Source organism: Chelonia mydas, chromosome 9 (genome assembly GCF_015237465.2).
Source record: "Chelonia mydas isolate rCheMyd1 chromosome 9, rCheMyd1.pri.v2, whole genome shotgun sequence".
NCBI classification, from domain to species: Eukaryota; Metazoa; Chordata; order Testudines; family Cheloniidae; genus Chelonia; species Chelonia mydas.
The window spans coordinates 34610567-34633603 of NC_057855.1; the positions used below are offsets into that span (position 1 = coordinate 34610567).

At 40.3% G+C, this 23037-nt stretch overlaps 1 protein-coding gene across 7 annotated transcripts in view; it reads left to right on the forward strand.

The window, feature by feature from the left end:
* The window catches only part of IRS1 (insulin receptor substrate 1), an 82267-nt gene that overhangs the window by 14060 nt on the left and 45170 nt on the right, over positions 1–23037 (forward strand). The window contains exons 2-3 of one of the 7 annotated variants that reach the window (XR_006283591.1): positions 13960–14114; positions 18995–19050. The exons of 3 other annotated variants lie outside the window; for them this stretch is intronic. The gene's annotated coding sequence lies outside the window, so the exon portion shown is untranslated. Of the gene's footprint in view, positions 1–1722; positions 2407–13959; positions 14115–18994; positions 19051–23037 lie in introns of those variants that run through there. 3 more of the 7 variants (XR_006283593.1, XR_006283590.1, XM_043521951.1) reach the window with 3 other exon arrangements.

Sequence of the window (23037 nt, forward strand, 5' to 3'; positions counted from 1 at the left end):
CTTCTCCTTGTCCAGATCTATTCTGCCCCCAACAATCTTCTGTTCATTGAACTTTTTGAAACTTTGCACTTTTAGGGAGAGGTAAGGGATTGACTCTGTGTACACAAATTTGCAGAGGGGCAATAGAGTTGAGGTCTGTTATTTCTCACTTCTATTTATTTACTTATTTTAAAACATTTTTGCTGTTAACAAGCATGTTACCTCTGGAGAGACAAATCCGCAGTTTGAAAACTGCAAAACTAAGCATCTCTGAGGGTATCTTCTAGACTGAGTCCTGAGTCCCACTGGGTAGATAGAAAGATTAACCTAAACAATCTATACAGAAGCCCCTGGAACCCCATAAAATTTGGGTCCCTAATTCATGAACTATTGGAACTCATTTACAAAACTTTTCTTAAACATTACATGAATATATGGTCTCATACTATAGAATTAGAATTTATTATCCCTATTCCATGATGAGATATCTTTGAGCTATAATGTATCTTAATTAAAATGATCTTTAGATAGGTTTTTTCCTCAAAAAGCATTTTATCAAAAAAATCCAATTTAAATAAATCAGATTTTATTTTTTTATTTTATTTTTTAAATCATTGAGTTTTATCCACCCTGGTGACAGAGTTTTCTTCCTTAGGCCTGGGAAAGGTACTTCTAGTGTCACACCAAAATGCAAGGCAGAACAGATTGCCTTAGGGTAAGTAGTTAGCACACATTGCATGGGACCATTCAAGGCATCTCAGCAGTCATAGGGCAAAAAGAGGGCATTAGTGGGTTATAGGTAGTTGTATTAAGCCATAAATCCAGTGTCTCTGAATGGAAGCAGAAGCTCTGTGTGGCTCAAAAGCTCTCTCTAACCAAAAGAAGATGGTCCAATAAATGATACTATTTCTCACCTACCTTGTCTCAGATGTACTGGATGAATTTATAAACAGTAAGTTGATCAAAACATATTTGTATTTTAAAACTGATTTCTTGAAGTAAGTATTGTCTGTAATTAATGAATGGAATTAATTGTTTCTGGTTATCATGTCCTTCAAGATTTTAGTACTAGTAGATCTCATCCTCTTACTCTTTATTTTTATTCATAGCTTGGAAGCAGAAAACAAGCTTTCCTGCTTTTTTAGCTCTCAATCAGTTCTCAAATATTTGAATGAACTGGTGATTGAATTGAACTTGCTGAATAAAGTGAAATAAAGAAAATAGTCTCTGCAGCTACAGAAGAGGTAGCCTAAAGCTGGTGTAGGAGTTTGGATCCAGATGTGTAGCAAGTGACTTCAACCAGTTCAGTGCTCTGACTTTGTTTATAATATTGATAGCAAACACATACTGCTTGAATATATTTTATTTAATGGCTTTAACAGATTATAAGGTTAGGCTTGAACATAGATTGTCAATTTAAAATTGATTTTTTCAACATTTTTATTTTTTAAAAAGAAATCTGATTTTTATTTAAAAATGGGTTTTTATCCACGTTGTATAAAATTAAGATATCCTATTTAAATTTCAATTTGTTTTGTGTTTAAAAATATTTTTCTAACTGTAAATTTTTAAAATTAAAATAATTTTGTGTTTATAAAAAAAAAAACACGGCTTTACAACACAGAGCACAGCACGGACTGTTTTATATAGAAGGTCAGATTAGATGATGGTTTCTTCTGGCCTTTTTTCACAGAATCATTGGTTGTGTTTTTTTTTTGTTTTTTTGTTTTTTTGTTTTTAAAGAGGTTCCCACGTTCCTTCACAAGCTATTGAACATAAAGACATTCATGAAGTATTCAAGGGTGGATGGTGCCATCTCAGGAATTGCAGAAAAGACAAACATCCTGGTAGAAGGGAGGAAGAACCAAAAAGCCTTCTCAATAGAAAAGTTGAGGCATTCCTGAAGAGATCTAAGTGTTTGGTTCAAGCTTCAGTTTATTCCACTCATGCCTCTTGTGCTGTGGGTAGGTGTCTACAGAACTTTAAATGATCTTCAGAGGCGAAGAATGAGGGCTCTGACCCATCTGCAATGCTCTGTTTTATGGAGTGTACTCTTTTGTTCATCTCTGATGCTACATTCAGAATAATACTTGGCTTCATTTTTGTCAGTGAGGAGAGTCTTATGGCTAAAACAATATACAACAGACCAGTCTTATAGCCTCTATAGTTGCCTTTCCTTTAAAAGAGGCTATTCTATGGAGAAGAGCCTTATCAATTCTGTTTATTTAAATGACTCAAACCAGAGCCTGCTTTAAGGGAAGCTCATTCAATGGGAATGGGTTCAAATCTCCTGGCAAAAGGGATCAAAACCTTCCCAATGAGAGAATGATCTTCAACTGATTTTAGTTCCTTTCATCCCTAGACAACAGGAAATCAGCCACAGGGAGCCCCTTCAGGTTTTAAGGGGCTGCTTGAAGGTCAGGAGGCACACGTGCAGAGCCGCACAATCGGAGGGAGGCCAAGAAAAATAATTCATGTCTAGTCAAAGGTGATTTCCAGTTAGTGGGTCCTGGAAGTTACTGGTTCAGGTATGCAGAAATACTTCATCAACTCTTTTTTCATTCAACTCACCCTGCTCCAAGATAAGCACAATATATCTGGGACAGCTAAACCATCCACTGACATAGAGGCCATCCTCCCAGTCCATTTATGCCTCTATCTGTGATTTTATCTTTCAGTGCAGGCTTTCACGTTAATATTTTATAGGCTGCAGTGTCTCTAGAATATTACAGGTTTCTGAAAAAAAAGAAAATGAAAACCAGGTTGCAATGATTTGGTACTGTCTTAATTCTCCCCTTCCCATGTGTGTGTCTGTCTCGTCTCTAAAGTATGGATTAATTGTTTGCTACTTCACTGCAATGTCCTTTGGACTGATAAGGTGACATTTTATGAAGTATTTTCTTATCTGAACCTCTTTCTGTTTTAGCTTCCACCTGTGCAGAGCACCCTATCTTAGGTTAGCTTATATTGATTGTTTCATCTTGTATTTGTTTTTCGTTTTGGAATTTAACTCTGAGGGTTTCCTTTCATACTGTGGTCAGAATTTATGGCAGTAGCCAAGAGTGATTGGCCCAGCTGCTTCAGTAGTTGAATGGCATAGACGTGTTCTTCAGCTTGTGTCATTTGAAGAAAACAAATCTTACAGTTGAGTGTGTTTTTGTTTTTGTTTTCTTTGAGATGGGGAGTGGGTTCGCTGCCTGAACCTTGTCTCCACTGAGATTTTTTGCACCGAGATAGCTAACGATGTAGAAATACACCTCTTTTTTCGTAGTGAAGACATAGATGCAGACTCTGAAATAGAACCATCTGGTGAAGGCACAACTCGCTTGTACTTTCATTCTCTAATCTTGATTTTCATTTTGCTTAGGAACTGCTTTGTTGAAATGACAATTTTATCTTCTGTCTCTGATATATAAACAAACTTTTTCTCTATGAGTTGTTTACTTTTCCTTTACGAAGTGTGGGCAGAGTTGAATTCCTTCCCTTATATTCCTCTGTGCTCTTACATATTTTATCGAATGCTCGATTTATTGTTTCATGATGTGGATAATTAACAAGGCTGAGTTATAATTCTACAACTATTAATTAAACTGGGCTGATGAATATCTGATTTTCTTGTTAGAAATAATAGAATGTGTGTATTTAATGCTAGCATATGTATACATCAAAGCAATACAAAATTTTAAATATAGGTAAGGGGACACTTCCCAACTTTTAAAAGCACATATTGTGGGGGGGGGGGGAATGAGATTAAAAATCCCCTAGACTCCTAACAACTAGAGAGAAATTTTATCACTTCAGTTATTACAGTTCAAGAACCTCAAAAACAGTAAGCACATTTTACCACCTCTAGTAGTTGTGTGTCTTACGCAGCCTTGCTCCATAACTGCAAAGTTATTTTGAGTAGGCTTATTTTCTTTTTAATAAATTTGTGGGTCTTTTTCCTAACTTCACAACAATATTCAAACTTAACAGAAAAGCAAATTGAATAAGGCTATACAAAAAACTGCGCTGTTAGCAAGCAACATTTTAAAGTTTCTGTTTGTTCCAACATTTGTCAATATTTATGAAAAATAGTATTTTTAACTTTCATTGTTTAGGTTTGTAGATAAGTAATGGGCAATTAATAATTTGTTAATTTTATATGAAATGAAAACTGAGGAGGAAGAAAGAGATGAAAATACACGCCAACCCTTCTGTCCTCCTCTTAGGTGGTGCTCCCCCTACACCCCAATTTAACGAACAAAAGTTAAGAACACGCCCTCTGTAATCAGCATATGCAGTACTAAGTTGTGACTTACAGACATGTAAATGATTAAATATTTCAATCTTAAATGGGTTAACATTGCTGTTGGAGTTATTCTTAATATTTCATTTTGATTAGAATTTCAAGCAGTTTAATCGTTCTGTTTTTTGTTTTTTTGTTGCTTTTTTTTTTAAAGCCATACAAACCCAAGAACCCCCAAACACCTTAAATATTTTTCAACATGCAACTTGATCATCTAGCAAGTTGTTACAAGGGAAAAGCCTTTCAGAAGGTGTGCAGACAAGTAGCTAGGGCATGTTGTTTTTCAGGCCTTTGAACTAAGTTAGGAACGTGTTTCAAGATGGAAGAATGAATGGTTGCTGCCTTTAGCCTCAGGGCTTGAAAATCATGAGGCATGTTGTTGTGCCTTCAAAGCCTGTTTTGCATAAGCAAGATTTTTGGATAGAGTTTTGTATTATCAAGGACACAACAATAAACATTGAGCCACTCAATCTCACTTAATTGGTTGGTGATCAGAAATTTCATGCGTTTAAGGGCCCTACAAACTAGGGTACATCAATAAATGGATTTCAGTTGATCTATTTTATTAGGAAAAATCCCTCAGAACTAAGGGTTTGTCTACGTGGAGAAATTTATATGAATAGTTATATTGCTATAGCCATACAGATAACTCCCTGAATGGACACACTTATTCTGGAATAAGTGTCCTTTTGTCTGTTAGTTTGTCATTTACAGAGGAGGATGAGGTTTAAAAGGAAAAATATGAAACTCTGTCTTCTGGCCCTGTTTAGCTTGAGATGGCCATGGCCCATCTCAGATATGTCTGATCCCCCTGTACAAGATGGTTGAGTGGAAGGGGGCAGGCTAGATTTGGGAATCATAGGCAGACAGATGGTGGTGGAATCCATGTGACCTCGATGCAGTCATCTAGGGATAAGGTAAGAAAGTGAAAAGGTACAGGTCAAGGACATAGCTCTATGGAAACCAAGTGGCAAAAGGAGATGAGAATGAGAAGGTTCCACTAGAAGAAATTCCAAAAATGGTTGGAAGGGAAAATAGAGGAACCAAGACTGGACAGGACTGTGAAAGCCAAGGGAGGATGGTGTACAGGAGGAGTGATCAACAGTATTGAGGGCTGCTGGCAAACTGAAAGGTGAGAATGGAGAAGAGTTCCCATGACTTGCCCAGGCAGAGATAGTTAGAAACCACTGTGAGAGAGCAGTTTGTCAGGAGTAGAAAGGACAGAAGCCAGGTTAAGAGGAATCCAAGCAGGGAGTTAGCAGAGAGGAATTTGGGGCCTAGGAGCTTCTATTTTCAGTGGATGCAAATGGTATTAATGGTTTAGATTAAACATAACATTAGGTTAAACATTAAAAGTAGAAATAATTGGAGTACTTGGGATAATATTTTAGGAAATAGAGTAGCGAAAGGCATTAATGCGTAAAGAATGGTTAAAGAAGAAAACTGTACTGCAGTTACACAATCAGAAATGCCAGTGGTCCTTAAATTTTACCCTTTCTGAGAAAATACTTCTTTGGAGAGATCCATAAACAGTTTCCTCTCTGTATAGGACACTTAGTGGGATAAAACAAAAATTGCTCATCTTGGGCCAGATGTTGAACTTGTGTGACTCATCATAGCCCAACTGAAGTCAGTGGAGCTGGGACAACTTTCACCACCCAGGATCTGGCCCCTTAAACTTACAATTTTCCATCATTTGCTTTCAATAAGCCATTACTAAAGCGTTCTGTTTGAATTAATATTAAGTCCCAGTTGAATTTAATTGCAACTATATTATTAATGTTACAAAATGATCTGATTCAGTGTTAAATTTATCTCATAGCCTTGGGTATTTTATATTTTCAGAAAACTGTTCTCTTGAAGATTGACAAGATACTTGTTTTGGTGCAAGTTTGTTTACTTCTGTGCTTGCTACAGTAACACATCAGCTTTTTATTCTATAGTACTAGCAGATAGATCTTGGGATGTTAATTGCCTTTTACCGATTCAGGTCATACCTTAGCATTCGTATTTATGTTTAAAAAATCAAGAGCAAAAGATGATTATTAGTAGTATTGCTGTACACTTATTGTTTAGCAGTAACTGTTAAAACACTGTTAAACCAGCTTTTGGGTTGAACTCATAATTTTGCTTTGAATAGCTTTTCAGTCAGATTTTTTTTCTTTTTGGTGATTCATTGACTTTCCCTCCCCGCTCCCCAAGCTTTTACAAGCTCATTAGTAGTGGAGTTCATTCTCTGGAGTCTATTTCCAGGTCTACAGATCTCTTATTTTAAATCTACAGATGGTAGTAACTTTTATCATTTAGCTTAAGTTTGTGTGACTGACTGTCTCTGATCCTGGTTCAGGAAAATATTTTAAGCATATTTATCTCATTTCAGGGTGGTATGTCAGAGATTTTAAGGCCAGAAGGGATTATTATTATGATTGTCTAGATAGGCTGTAGAACTTCACTGAGTAATTCCTATATTTAAGCACATATTTAAGTGCTGTCCTGAATGGGTTTGTTTTTCTGAGTCAGTATCTTACTGAACATTTAAGTACCATTTTTTTTTTTTTTTTTAAAAGAAGGAACATCTTATACCATGCCGCCTTCGAGTTCAGGTGGAACATTTTCCACCACTTACCTATTACTTTCTTCTTCTGATCTGGGTGCCACTTCTTGCCAACGCCAGAGACGCTCCTGCATCAAGCTGACTGTTCGGTTTCCAGGAGAGTTTACTTTTTGCCAGAGGTAACCTTGACTCACTTGTAGACAGATCATTAGGGCCACAACTCCAATCTGCACTGTGTTTCCTCAGTCTGTGAGTACCTCTGAAGAGCTGATTTCCCTTATGCTCACCCTAAGCTCTCCCACCAGTAGTTTGTAACTCCTTGCTTTACTAAGGGCTTGTGTACACTAGGAAACCTTGCCACTTTTACTGTACTGGTGTCATTAAATAGCAACCTGCCACCTGTCTTCCCCCCCAGCTCCCCCCCCCCCGAAAGTGAGAGCACGGTTATACTGGTACAAAGTGCTTATACCAGTATAGCTAAAGCCGTCCCTACACTAGGAAAGGTTTGTTAGTATAGCTGTACTGGCAAACCATTGTTACGTAAATGCGGCTTATACCGGCAAAAGAACGCTTAGTGGCAAAATATTCAGTATAGACTTGATCTTATTCTGCTCTAGAAAGCAAAATAAGCTACACTGGTATAAGGCCTCTTTATGCTGTTATAACTGCATCCCCACTAGTACTTATGTTGTTGTGGGGTGGTTTTAGAAAGCCTAACCACCACAGTTATACGGTAAACCCTTGCTATACTACCCTTCGTAATGACGAATCTTTGGCTATAATGAATCTGGTCCTTGGATCCCATCTCCAGCCCCACCACTGTGATTGGGCTCTTTTGCTATAACTATCAAATGGCTTGGATCTCAATGGGTTTGTTATAGTGAGGGTGTATTGTACTGGTGTAAGTTTTCTAGTGTAGAACAGACCTCACATTTGGGAGAATCCTTGAAATCTGACGTTTTGCCTGTAAAATTCTTTTCACATATAAAACAGCACAAATCTAATGGACTAGACACTGTCTTCTACATTTCCAAATATAGATACCTAAGAGTTGAGCTCAAAAATAAGAGCACCCATATCTACCAATCCCCACTTCTGAGTCAGACTTAGAGTGACTATGGAAAAATCTCAAAGTTGATTCGGCTAGTCCAGATTGTTTATGAAGAAGCCTACAATTTACCAATCTCTGCATCCCTCAGACATGTTTCTTTCTGCTTGGCAAGATAGCGATAGATGAGATGTCAGTTGGTGATAGATAAATGTCAGACCTGTTTTTGTACTAAGATTACTTTCTATGGAATATTGACCCTCATCTAGTGGTGTAAATGCTCAAAGCAAATTACACAAGTGGTATGTAAATGGAAGAACAAGGAATAAATTTCTAGTGTAGAAGAAACTGTGGTCAAATTCCAGAAGTTACCTTTAAAAGACAGCTTCTCTCTGCAAATGTTCAGGAACTCCAGTGGTGGCTTGAGTGGGGAAATCAAGATGCGCTGGGAACCACTAGGAATCTGTAGTTTGATTTTTTTTTTTTCTGATTTCAAGTTCTCTTTTTCCATTGTGTATGTTAAGAAAAGTTATTTGCATTTTGTGTGTTAACTAATCCTTCTGCATAACTTACTTTTTGTTGGAAAAAATATAGCATTGTTCCCCTGTTAAAGTTCAGACTGCTTTATTTTTTTAACTAGCAATTTTCTTATCAACTGAAATGACACTAATGGCTCATCCAAACAATGAGTGTTTCTTCTGACCTGAGGAAGTGAGAGTAATAACTGAAGTCTTTAACCATTATTTTAAAGGAGTTTCATGGGTGTCTCCAGAGACTAGGAGAGGGACACAAAGATCTTGTGTATTTTGAAGGAACTGTCTCTAAAGGAGGAGATTGTGAAAATTAAATTAACTTGATTTACTAGTTTAGATTATACACTTTGTCTTTATAGTAGGATAAAAGACGCTAAATTGAGTCTACCAGGTCATGCTGATGGATAGTTTTCTTCTACCTTAAGTTACTCTGGCAGCATCAGATATTTTGGCAGTGGGAGGGTGGGGTGGGTGGGGATATGTGTGTGTGTGTGTGTGTGTTTCTCTGTCTCTGACAGGATTCCTCCAAGTTCATTATGCCTCAGCAAGTGAAGGTCACACAGCACACACTTCCTTTCATTTGCCATCTGGCAGTTTATTATTAGTGATGGTATGGAAATCAGAAATAAGAAAAGCAGGACCAAAATGCTCCACATACTGCTTCAGCTAGCCACTACAAGCTTAGCCCATTTGTACTGCTTGGTGGAATCTCCTTTCAGTTGGTGTCCAATTCAGAATCCTTTAGGACTAGAAGAAACTTACAATGCCACAAGAAAAGTTGGAGTCTTCAGGGTGCTCCTTCCTCCCCTTATTTTCTTCTGGAGCACAGAATGCCGCTGGAGCCTCCCCCGCTCAGGGAACTAAGCTCAGTTTTGAGTTCTGTGGTGCTACCAGCATACTTCTAAGACAGCCTGCCACTTGCACCCCTCCATCCCTTCTGTTGCATGAGGAGATGACATTGCTTATAGACCTGCACGTTGCGAGTGAAATTCTGTCCCCATTGAAGTCCGTGACAAAACTCCCATTAACTTTAGGGGGGGTAGGACTGCACCCAATGTGTCCTTAGAAAAACAGGCGGAATAGATGATAGCAGCTTAGGTTTGTGTCACCCTACTCACTCTCCAGCAGTTCTGAAAAGAGCACAGTGACTGACTAAATTCTCAGAATTACCTTTTTTATATAATTCTGTTCCGTATGTGAAAATCATTGGCAATCCTTATTGACTTCCTTTTCATAACTTACTTATATTCCCCTGAATAGGTATACATGTCAGTACAGCAGGAATTGCAAGCATTGTGCTGCTTTTAAATAAGAATGATCACAGAATGTTTGATTTTTATGATCCTACAGAAAGGAAGGAGTGAGAGTAGGAAAGTGTCTTGGGTCTGGTACTGTTTAACATTTTCATTAATTACTTAGATGTTGGAGAGGAGAGTGTACTTATAAAATTTGAAGATAAGGACAAACTGGGTGGGGTTGCTAGCACTTAGAAGGACAGGAATAGAATTCAAACAACCTTGACAAATTGGAAGAATTGGTCTGGAACCAACAAGATTAAAGTCAATAAATGTATGTGCAAAGTACTTCCCTTAGGAATGAAAAATCAGATGCACAACTACAAAATGGGGAATAACTGGCTAGGTGGTAGTACTGCTGAAAAGGATCTGGGAGTAAATTGAATATGAGTCAGCCATGTGCTGCAGTTGCAAAAAAGGCTGGAGTACTGTGTACAGTTCTGGGCACTCCACTTTAGGAAAAAGGTGGACAAATTTGAGAGAGTCCAAAGGAGAGCACCCAAAATGATGAAAGAAAACCTGAGCTGAGAGGAAAGGTTAAAAGAACTGGGTGTGTTTAGTCTTGAGAAAAGAAGACAGAGGGTTGATTGGATAATAGTCCTCAAATATGTTAAGGGATGTTGTAAATAGGATTGTGATCAATTCTTCTCCATGCCCACGGAAGGTAAAGAGATTTTAAGTTAAATATGAGAAATTTTCAGTTAAGGATTCTAATAACTTACCAAGGGAGGTTAAGGAATTCCTGTTATGGGGATTTTTAAGAACAGCTTAGACACCTGTCACTGATGGTCTAGGGGTTTACTTGGTTCTGCCTCTTCACAGGGCGCTGGACTAGATAACCTCTCGAGGTTTCTTCGAGCCCTACGTGTCTATGATTATATTTTCTGGAGAAGAAGGGGGCATCACTAATTTTAAAATAGCAAACTTTTATTCTATAGTCAGAAATCTCCTTGAAACATTCAAATCATGAATTCCCAGATTCTGCTGCTTTTTTGTTTGCTGAATATATAATATCCTAATTTAATAACCATAAATCTAATTTGGCTGGATAGTAACCTGGTCATATGTCAGTTTTTTTCAAACACGAGACTTTGATTAAGTATGGGGGAAATTTTGTAATGAAACTAAGGACTAATCTATGTGCAGCACCACAATAATAAAAGATTTTGAATTAAAATCAGTTTAGTTATTTTAGTACAAGTTTATGTGTAAACCAGGCATCAAACTGAAGGGACATACAAACATTACACCAATTGTAAACAGTTTAACTAGAGTTTAATTTACTTCATTGTTGTTTGCTTAGCATGGGTTGTAGGTGTAAATGACTGCACAAGGTGTGAGGCAGTGCAGAATTGGACCTCTGGTTCACAGAATATTTAGCCATTGTCTTCCACTGTTTTGGTTGAGAAATAAGTCCCATGAAGAAGTCTTTGAAGAATTTACTGTGATGACTGCAACATCCAACTTTGATGTAAGGAGCATTAACCAAGGCATGTTTTCCATTTCTCCAGCTCAATGTGGAAATATTATGACAAACTTAAAACATATTTAAAGTAAGTTGGTGCAACTCCACTGAGCTAAATTTTGTGCACTGTTGCAAGTTGATTGCTTAACTCGGATACCCTTGAAAAGTCTAAAACAGTAAATGTTGGGATTTGTGGTGTGGTGTTGGTGGTTTTTTTATTCCACTTATGTAGGGACTGGAAATGACCTGTAAATTCAGTAAATGAGGTGCAGCATGACCTCTCCCCCTGAGCTGGCTGGCACATGCACCCTTGGAGCCATGGCTACGCTTACTCCCCACCTATACCCACCTGAGGTGGGGGAGTGTTCCAGATGTAACCACTGCATTCCCCAGAGTCCCTATTTTTCCTACTCCCAGGAGTTCCCACGTAGAGCCATGGCATGAACTAGCCCTATGTTTTATTACTTAATTACTGAGGTTCATGATGGTAGCATTTGAATTCCTCCATAAGAGAACTGTCCATACATTTCAAGCTGCCACTACACCTGGCAACTTTGGTAGTCTTATCAGAGAGGTCAGAAGGATCCAGAAAGAACTTGTGGCAAGTATGGGGAAACGTGCTCAACTTCAGTTAATTGGGATCCTGATTTCTGGATAAATAGAGGTTTTATTCTCCAAAAAGCGTAAACACAACATTTTACAAGGACTTTCTATGCTTAAAGCACTTGAAAAACTTTTCTTTAAAAAGTGTGTGTAATGTAAAATTTGTAATTCTTTTGATAAAAATGCCGAATGTTGTTCTGTAGTATGACCAATAGTTTAACTTATTTCAAATTGTATCTTACTATTTTCCCCAAGGTTTTCTAGCTGCCATTAAACTCTCTACGCCATCTATGTCTTGCTATTCAATACTACTTTTCTTAGCCTAGCAACTTTTGTTAGGTTCCAGCTGCATGAGTCACATGACAGTTTTTACTAGAGCAAGCGATTAGGTTGTTCAGAGTCAGAGAGGGCAGGGCAGCTGCAGAAACTCAAGAGCTCATTGCAGGATCTATGCCACTGTGCATTTGAATTTTTAATCCTAGTTATTCCTCTCATCCTTGTATGCTAAGGTTTGGTACTATTTCAGTCACAGAAGCCGAAGGTTTCCTCATAACTTTTTAGATATTTGTTTTTGTTGTCTGACCAGAATTTACTAATACGTTCTCAGTTACAAGCAACATCACTGTTCATATCGTAAGCAGTTTTTACTACAGCTAAGCAAACCAGTATGTTTTGACCTTGCTGACACTTGTTGGGTGCTGTTGCTCTCATTTAGCAATCTATATGGTGCTGATCAACATGGCAGATCAATTTTGAAAAGATTTTAAAAACATATTACAGTAACTCCTTACTTAACGTAGTTATGTTCCTGAAAAATGCAACTTTAAGTGAAACTATATTAAACTAATCCAATTTTCCCATAAGATTTAATGTAAATGTGGGGGGTTAGGTTCCAAGGAAATTTTTTTGGGGCAGACAAAAGGCATTATATACTGTACAGTACTGTACTGTGGTGGGGAGGTGCCCCAGGTTACCCCACGCAGGCACAGCCTGCTGCAGACAATGAGGTTGGCAAGGACGCTAGGAAGCACCTTGCGCACCAGCAGCTTCCTCCCTCAGAAGAACAGGTGCTGACTTTGCTGGGAAATGCTCCAGGCCCACCTTTTCCCACTCCACCTCCTCCCTGGGGCACTCCGCAAACTTCGCTCCTCCCCCTTCCTCCCATCGCTTCTCTGCTGCCAAACAGCTGTTTGGCAGCACTTACTGGGAGGGAGGGGAAAGAGTGGAGACGTGACATTTCCCTGCTCCTCTCCTTCCCTCCAGTGGCAGATTTAGAGTTACTGGGGCCCTGTGCTAAGCTTCATTTTTGGGGGACCCCCGCAGGGGGAGCATTCTCTCATCTCCCCTCCCTCCCGTTTTTCTTTTTTTCCCCTCCGTTCCCCTCCTGGGGGTGGAGGGTCTGGGAGGGAGTTAGGGTGCAGAAGGAGGCTCAGGGGCAGGTAGGAGGTGCAGAACACTTTCCTGGGACAGCTCCTGTTTGGTGCGAGGGTCTGCAGGTGGCTTTTTATTTTCTTTTTCCTGTATTTAGCAGGTTGTCTTTGTATATATGCATTGGGGAATGTGGACAGAATCTATTTTAAAAACACTAGACCCGTGTAAGGATATAAATACCCCAAGAGTTGAAAATGAGACATGTTAAAAGGTCACAAAGCTAATGAAGTGTCACTTAAGACTTTAGATGGCCACAAGACAAAGACCAAAGCTGAGAGCATATAGCGGAAGTAGTGGAATTTTAATGTTTTCTTCAAATGTTTATGAAGTTGGTTTTAACGCTTTGTTTTCTGTGATCGAAGTAGACAATACGTCTGGAATTGGACAAGGCTGGAAATGATTCTTGTGATGAAAGGAATAACATTTGGAAATAGCTTTTCTAGCAGATCAACCATTTACATCATTAATTTTTAAAGATTTTGTTTAAAATGATTTAAACAAACCCTTCTTGTTTTATTAGAAAAATTGTTAAAGTTATAGTTAAGTGTGGGTGTGTAATTTTGAAAAAAAAATTCCAGAAAGGGAAAAAAAAAAATTCCAGAAAGAATTGTAGGACTTCATTAAATTGTTTGAAATAAGAATTACCTTTAGCTACTTTTAAGAGGCAAACAGTATATCCTTTGTTTCCAGTCACAAGGTCAGAAATAACTTTGTGAGAGGCTATATTTCAGTTCTCTGAGTAGTATCTGTTGATCTGATCTAGGTTGACGTTCCTCCATGACCGTGATTGGAGGAAGCTAGCGCTGTCATTCTGTGGGACTGGGATGAAAGAACCACTTAATGACTTCCTGCTCCAAAGTGCTCTGCTTCCAAGCTGACAGTGCATGACAGGAGCTATCTTATAGTATTCTTATGAAGGTAACCACTTCATTACTTAAGCTTTTTGTACAAATTCTCTCAACCTAATTATCCTATCCTGGGAGTCTCTTACTTCCCTCAGAACGTGGAGTGTCATTTCCTTTGGCTGGGAAGTGCAGAACCAACTGTCCGCTCTCAGAAAAGCCTTTCTAGTGCTGCAACTAAACTGGAGGGAGGGGGAGAACCAAGAAAACAACTCCTGAGTGAGTGCAAATTGAAGGGAGAGCCTTAGGAGGATTTGTCTGTGTTGTGGTTGACTACTAGGGAATAAACATTTAATGCTTCCTGTATACCTCATTACAGAGATCTTGCAGGAGCTTTTTAAAAAAACATCCTGCTATGTTATGAGAGATGTGTGGAGGAAATCACAGCAATTTATTTAACAGATGTCTGCTTTAGAGAAGATAAACTTGCATTTGAGAAGACTAACTTTACCTTTGTACATGCTTCACTGAATGGTTCTGGTATGGACAGATGGCCTATTAGAAGTGGTATTATTATGCAGACCAAAGAAGTCCTGTGGGATTGGTTACCCTGTTTATTTTGGATACATCAGCTAGAGCCATAGGTTACAAAAATAGCGTAATTTCATCCCATGTGCTCTCACCTGTGGCGTGTTGACTTGCAAGAGGATGCTTTCATCCACAAGGCAGTACAAGAAAGTGTACAAGCTGTTGTGTGTTCCCCTTTGCAAAACAGAGCAGAAAGGGTAATCTGTTCTAGGAATATAAATGGAATAAAACTGGGAGGCTACAGTAGAGGAAAATTTACAGAATGGGCCTCGTTAATCTTCAGTCAAAGTGCATGACTCATCAGTGCTAGTCTGAAGAGGATGATGATCTCACGATATGTGTACACTGCAATAGGGAAATGTTTTTGCAGCACCTGTAGACTACTTGAGTTGGCTTTGATCTAGCTATCTCCTGTAACAATAGCAGTAAAGCCCCAGCAGCATGGATGGTGGAATGGGTTAGCCACTTGGTATGTAGCCAGGGTCCCAGGAGGGTGGGGCTAGCCTGTGCTGCCAGCCTGCTACTGTGGCTTCATTGTTGTTGTTACTCTAGCCAGATCAAAGCTAACTCAGCTATGTCTACTTGTGCTGCAGTCACACCTCTGGATTGCAGCAGAGACCTACGCGCTCGTCTCTTCAGTAAAAGATGGCCGGCTACTAGGTAGGTTTTAGTACTGGATAATCTCCAGAGTGGTGACTTCTGTAGAACTAATGGAAATCCGCTAACGCAAGTTTTTCATCTTCGTCAAAAAAATCACCAGAAAATGAAGGGTATGCAGGTTCCAATCCACCATCTAGTCCAAACTGGGATGAGTGGGAAAAGTTCTTTACTCCATTCTGTTCTTGGACAAATGCAGGTTCTTGTTGAGCACCTCTTGTTAAGATAGTTTCCTGTGCAGAAATCCTGGTGCCTATGTGGTGCTCTAGCATCGACAGTGGGAAAGTGGAGTGGATCACAGTGCATCATGGGTGTGGGCTCAACATCTTATGATGCATTTCGTTCCATCCCAACGTTGCATAGGTTTCTGACTGCAATACATGGCATTTTTCAACAGTGTTTACTGTGCACCCACCATCTCTGTCTGAAAGGATGGATCCCACGCTGCTCTCTGTTGTTGTGGTCACTGTTACAAACACATCATGGATGGTCATACAGTATATCATGAGTAAGGCTAAATTTTTGTCACAGATATTTTAGCTCCACAGTGTCCTGCCCCCGCCCCGTTGGCGGCCGGAAACTAGGTGGATCTCCATGGTGGCTGGGAGCTGCGGGGCAGGGGATCCTGCAGCTCTAAGCCAGTGTTGGCTGAAGTTACAGAGGTGTTTGGAAGTCGGACTCCACAACGTTCGTGACTAAATCACAGTCTTAATCATGAGCTCCGAATCTGAACAGGAATCAGAATTGCCTGACCTACTGTTTGCCATAGAAAGAAACAACACCAGATTTCTTTTGGCATTCACAGAACAGCTGAACACAGTGGATAGGATTGGGAAACAAGCACTGAGTGGTGGGATTGCATTGTTATGCAGGTCTAGGATGACGAGCAGTGGCTGCAGAACTTTTGGATGTGGAAAGCCACCTTCCAGGATCTGTATGTGGAGCTTGCTCCAGCACTGTGGTGCAAGGACACCAAAATGAGAGCTGCCCTTTCAGTGAAGAAGCGCATGGCAATCATTGTGTGGAAGCTGGTGACTCCAGACTGCTACTGGTTGTTTGCAAATCAGTTTGGAGTCGGGAAGTTGACTGTTGGGGCTGCAGTAATGCAAGTGTGTAGGACCATTAATCACATTCTGTTACGAAAGGACTGTGACTCTTGGCAATGTGCGTAAAATAGTGGATGGCTTTGCAACAATGGGATTCCCTAACTGCGGCAGGGCGATAGATGGCACACACATGCCAATTTTGGCCCCGGACCAGCTTGCGACGGAGTACATCAGTAGAAAGGGCTACTTCTCTACGGTATTGCAGGTACTTGTGAATCACTGTCATAAAAATAAAGGGAAGGGTAACCACCTTTCTGTATACAGTGCTATAAAATCCCTCCTGGCCAGAGGCAACATCCTGTTATCTGTAAAGGGTTGAGAAGCTCAGCTAACCTGGCTGGCACCTGACCTAAAGGACCAATAAGGGGACAAGATACTTTCAAATATTGGAGGGGGGGGAGCGGCGAAAGCTTTTGTTTGTGCTCTGTTTATGTGGTGGTTCTCTCTTGGGACTGAGAGGCCAGACAGAAATCCATCTTCTCCAACCCATCCTAATCCAAGTCTCCCATATTGCAACCAGTATAGGTAAGCCAGACAAGGCGAATTAGTTTATCTTGTGTTTTATGTGAATTTTCCCTGTGTTAAGAGGGAGGTTTATTCCTGTTTTCTGTAACTTTAAGGTTTTGCCCAGAGGGGGATCCTCGGTGTTTTGAATCTGAATACCCTGTATTTTCCATCCTGATTTTACAGAGATGATTTTTACCGGGTTTTTTTTTTTTTTTGGTTTTTTAATAAAATCCTTCTTTTAAGAACCTCACTGATTTTTCCATTGTTCCAAGATCTAGGAGTTTGGGTCTTTGATGATTTTGTAACAGACTGGTTAGGATATTATTCTCAAGCCTCCCCAGGATAGGGGGTGTGTAGGGCGTGGGGGGATATTTTGGGGGAAGACGTCTCCAAGTGGGCTCTTTCCCTGTTCTTTGTTTAAAACGCTTGGTGATGGCAGCATACTGTACAAGGACAAGGCAAAGTTTGTACCTTGGAGAAGTTTTTAACCTAAGCTGGTAAGAATAAGCTTAGGGGGTCTTTCATGCGGGTCCCCACAGCTGTACGCTAGAGTTCAGAGTGGGGAAGGAACTCTGACATGGTGGCAGAGCGGTGGGATCATTTTGAACCAGAGATCATTTTGACCAAAAGCACAGACCTGAAGAGGTGTGTGGTTTTTTTTTTTTTTTTTTAAGCTGAGAGCAGCTAGAGGGTTTTCTGTCTATTTGCCTGGAGACAGAGGTGTTAGTTTTTTTACAAAGGGATTTTTCTTTTTTGAGCTAGAGTTTTCTCTACCTAAAGGCAGGGTAGTTAACCTCCTACAGGGAAATTCACAAGTTTTTCCCCCCCCCCCCCCCAACTCTCGGGTGTAGCTAGAGTTAAGCACAAGAAAGCAGGAAAATGACTACCAGTGAAGCAGCTAATAAACTAGAGCTGGCCAGATTCGAAGCTGAAGAGACACAAAAAGAGCATGACAGACAGATGGCCTTAAGGCACTTGGAGATGGAGACAGAAAAAGCCAGGGTGGAGGGAGAGGAAGCTGCCCACAAGAGAGCTATGGAGGAGAAAGAAAAAGAGAGGAAGCATGCACTGGAGATGGAGAAGGCAAGGCCTCAGCAGAATATACCAACAAACCCTAGCAATCCTTCTCCAGGTACTGCATTCCCATCCTAGGCAGCTGTTGGAAAATATGTACTACAGGCAGAGTGACAGATTGGTTAGTAGAGTAATACATTGTAACATGGGAAAACTGGGTTTAGAAACACATGTTCCTAGAATTTCTGCTCGTAAGATTCCCGTGACCGGAGGTAAAGTATCTGGAAAACACACTTAAGAATAAAATAGGCATTACCTTACACTGCCTTCTAGAAGCATCTGCAATGGCAATTTTAGGGAAATCCCCCACTGTGGCACTAGCAATGGTAACAGTGCTAGTGTAGATTGCCCACAAGTGTTTAAACTGCAGCGTTTTCTAAGCTTTTTAATAGTAGAACTAGAGACAATGTGGTGTTTAGCAGTGACCCACTGGTAAATTTAATCTACACACTCTCGTGGCTGATTTTGGAAATAGATGACTTTTGTAGCAGATCAGGAGACCGCTTAATGGGTGAAATTTGGTTCACCTGCATAAAGCCTGAATAATTCAGCTTTATGTGGGTGGAAGGTTGGGAGATAAAGTCTTTCCCAAATCTGGTCTCAGAACAGGAGAGTACAGCGCAGTCCCCCAGTAGCTGCTACTCCAGCCTATGGGCTAGATTAGTGGCTGCAGTCGCTCTCTCCTGTTTGAGTAGCATATTAGTACAGCTTGTTCTGTGTAAAATACCTCTTGGCCTTGCAATGTCTGATTCATGGCTTCCCTCTTGTTGGTTTGTATGGAGCTGACATGGAAGCATCTTCTGTAGCAACAGGAGGTGTGCCGCTGAGTAGCTACTTTCCTTGTGATCTCCCATGTACCCTTCCACTTATTCAAACCTGTAACCGTAATGGGATAGCTGTCCATATGTGTGTGAAGTTCACTCTCTAATAAGCAAAGATATGGAAAAACAAATCTAAAATACAATAATAAGCATGCCCTTTATTTTTCTTTGTATAACTATTTTGGTTTTATTTGAGATTTTAGGGAAGGAGGAGCAAACAGGCACATAAAGATGATGCCTCGAGTCTGCTGCTGAGAAAGTAAGTCTTAAAATCTGAAACTTTGTACCAGGTCACATGAATTCAGTATACTCAAAACCCTTTCTGATGGTCTGTGTTACGGCAAAGCTTACATAATACTCTTCTGCACAAGGGGGCCCATAGACTCTGTATAATGGATCTTCAGCCTGTTCCCAGCTCAGGAGGCAGAACTAGAACTATCAGTCTCTGACAGTGAGGAAGAAGTTCAATACCTGAAGACCTAGTCTGCTGCCTCTGTTGCAGGCAAGCTTTTTCAGGCCCTCCTTGCTGCAGAGAAGAAATTGAACCCAAACTGAAACCCCTAAAAGGGGATTTTTAAAATTCCTATTACTGGATTCTAAGCTTTACTGGGTTATTGTTAGCTTTGGGATCTTGGAAGATAGGTTTCTGGAAATACCTAATAAAGAGGTAACTGACCATGGCAGCTCCCTTTACAGTATGTTTGGAAAAGCCTCGCAGGCAGCTGCATCCCCACAGGGATAGGAAAGCCATCAGAAGACCTGTAGCTCCAATCCAACTGGAAAAAGCTAATAGGGTTACCATTCCCTGCTGCTGATGCAAGCCACCATGTCCCACCAAGAGACAGACAAGGTTAGCTTAGCTGTATGGTATTTTAAAGAAGGGGGAAAATATTCTAAGCTCATACAACCAAAGGTTGTCCAATAGCTCATATTCCAAAACATGGTCAAGGTTCTCTTTGGTGCAGCAACAACCCCATATTGGTCAAGGCCAAAACTAAGAATATTCTGGAGTTCCTTTAGCAAACGTTGTCAGTGCACATTGAGCTGCAGACTTTGATAGTCACCTGGCTTGCTGTGTTCAGCCTCTTGTTTCCAGACCTTTCTTATTGCCACTACTTCAGCATCAGAGTTGTCTGGACTCTGTGCATAATCTATTGTACTTTTCATAAGGATAATGTAATACTGGGGACAGACTTTGCCTTTATTTCCAAGTTGAATACTATGCTCCACAGATCACAAGTGATATCCAAGCACCCATCACAAATCTGTGACGGGCACTATGTATTAGTAGAGCATTTAAATTCTTCATAGACTGTTCAGAGGCTTTCAGACACTCTTGATTCCTTTACTCTGTCCACTCTAGCAGCAATAGCCTGGACTGTCCCAAAGAGTTATCCACATATGTGTAGGCAGACAAAGTGCAGTAGCCTACAAATATAGGAGACTTGCTCCTCCTTTACATGTTAGAGGTGAAGTATTGGGCTTCCTGAAGTCAATGGTAGTCTTGCTGTTGACTTCACTGGGGGCCATGATTTCACCCTAGAGCTCGTTCCTTAAGTGTAATGGCAACTAAGTGGACAGAAAGACCTTTTGTTCATACTTTTTACCACAATTATACAAACTAGATGTGGAAACCTTTTCAGTCTTTGCTCCAAGCTGTCACATGGACCAGATGCTAATTTGGTGTATATGGTTATTCCTCCCTGGCTGCAGCAGATGTTCTGCTGTAACATACTGTATTATAAGAGTACTGGAGTCGTTATTCGTTTCAAAGTTAGCTGCTGCCATAGAAATACTTTATTTATAGAAGCTACCTCAAACTGGCTGCTTCTTCAGGCTTTGGATGATACCTTCCTTGTCACTGACTAACATATGTCTGCCTCTCAAACTTGGAGCAGTGAGAAGTCCAGTTGTGAAGGATGTGTGAATCTTTTACGAGAAGAGAGAATTTTCAAGCAAATGCAGAAAGTTCCTATTTTCATTCCATTGTTTATTGCTAATAAACATGCACGTCATTTTATTTTCAGAAGATATTTTTTGCCACATTAAATTATAGGTCCAGTCTTGTCGTTACTCAGGCAGAACTCCTGTTTACGTCAGTGGAAATCTTTCCTGACTTAACACATGTTTGGGCTCTCTAAATATATTCATACATACTTACACATTTGTCTTGTTTTTTCTTGATGCTCAGTTTGGCTTCTAACTTTAGTTTCATATAAACAGCCAGTGAAACCTAGACGTATTGGTTTTCATTGAAGCACTGAGGGAAACCTCAGCAACTCTTGTAGCTCTGCTGAAATGGACATGTATAACTGTATGGTGCAGTGTAGTATAACAGTATTGTGTTGCACTATGATGACTTTAAAAGATTTTCCTCAACGTATGCATATTGAGTACTGATCTTTTTATAACTGTGAAAGAAAACTTTCTACATAGTTTCTTGGTTTTGACTTCTTAAAAGCAATTTAAATGACTGATACTGGATAATGAGTATTTGATTTATTTCTAAAGATGATTGTTATGCTGCAGACTTCATATTTAACAGCAGTTTTTAGTCTTGGGCTTGCTGAAGTCAGTGGTAGTCTTGCTGTTAACACTTGATTTGAAACACCGTCCAATGAATATTATATTAATCTGGTACATTTTCTGAAATTCTGACTTTTTTTGTTTTAGCGATTAATTCTTTGTTTAGCGTGCATGTGTGTATACACACGCACGCTAAACAATTAATCGCGAAAACAAAAGAAGTTTATATAGTGTGTGTGTGCGCACGCTGAATAAAATCTGAACCAGCTGTACTTGTACTCTTACCGAAGCTTGTTTGAAGGCTTCCGTCTCTGACGTTACTCCTATCCATCTGGAATGTCTTTTTGAAAACAAGTTACACATGCAAGTTTTATTTATTAAACCTATGTTAAATCTTTTTTTCTTAAATGGCTAAAACTATTTGTGAAATGTAACTAGGATGTCATAACAATTGTTAACTATAATCTTTTTTATTGACGCTTAAACATTCCTTGTATCTTCCTGTGTATTTACAGTAGCCAGTATAGTTGGGGCCCCAATCCTGATTTACACATCTATGCTGTTGTAATAGAAATAATGTAGTATTAATGAATATTTTAAAACTCACTTATGAACAGTGTGAAATCAACATAAAATGAAAGTTTAATTGAAATTTGTAAATTATATAAAGCTTGAATGGTAATTGTTTTTATTTAATGAAGTTCTACTGCATGGTGTCATGTTTAGAAGCAGTCTTCCTTAAGTATTTTTAATGTTTATCTAGAACAGTGGTTCCCAAACTTGTTCCGCCACTTGTGCAGGGAAAGCCCCTGGCGGGCCGGGTCAGTTTGTTTACCTGCTCCGTCCGCAGGTTCAGCCGATCGTGGCTCCCAGTGGACGCAGTTTGCTGCTCCAGGCCAACGGGAGCCGCTGTAAGCGATGCGGGCCAAGGGACATATTGGTAAGATCTGTAGGGAATTGAAGCCCCATGCTATGGATAGAGATGCTAGATTTGGCTCTAGCCTCATGGAGGCAGTGCTCCGACCTCCATTGGAACTGGGCCACCTGGACTTAGCACCAAGGACTTTGGCATCAGTAAGGAGTCTGCGGCCTCGCTTTGGGACACCCAGTGCTGTTCCCTGATTCCAGTGTCAAGTTGAGACGCTTCATCTGAGGAACCCCGGCACTGTCAATCATATCCGGTTCCAAAGAAAGATATGCTGGCGAGAGACACTAAGCACCGTTCACCATCACTGGTGCCTAGGAAGAAACAAATGAAGACCGACAGAAGCTGATCACCAACACTGAGATTGGCAGGACAAGGGGATATTGCAAGGATGTGACCTGGGTCGGGCCATCCTGTGGTGCTGATAATCCATGCTGCACCATTGACTCCGATCTCTGAACAGGAACCGTTGAGTCCGGCGCTGACAGTCGAACTGCCGCGAGAGAGGCTCTGGAATCCCACGAACCTGCTGGTGTCATCGACAATGGAGGCCTTTGTGACAGTAAGGGACTATTAGCGCTACTGGTGCAGACATCCCCAGGCTGTATGGGAACTATCAAGGGCGGCACTGATCGGAAAGACCTCTGCAGGCTCGAGGTCGCAGGTGGTCGCACAGTCCTGGTCCCCTCCCTCCCGGCGCTGCTCCACCCTGGTCTCCGGAGGATCCTCTGAGGCAGAGTTTTTATGTCTTAAGGAGGAGACAGCACTGCCAGTCTAGGCACTATCCTGCTATAG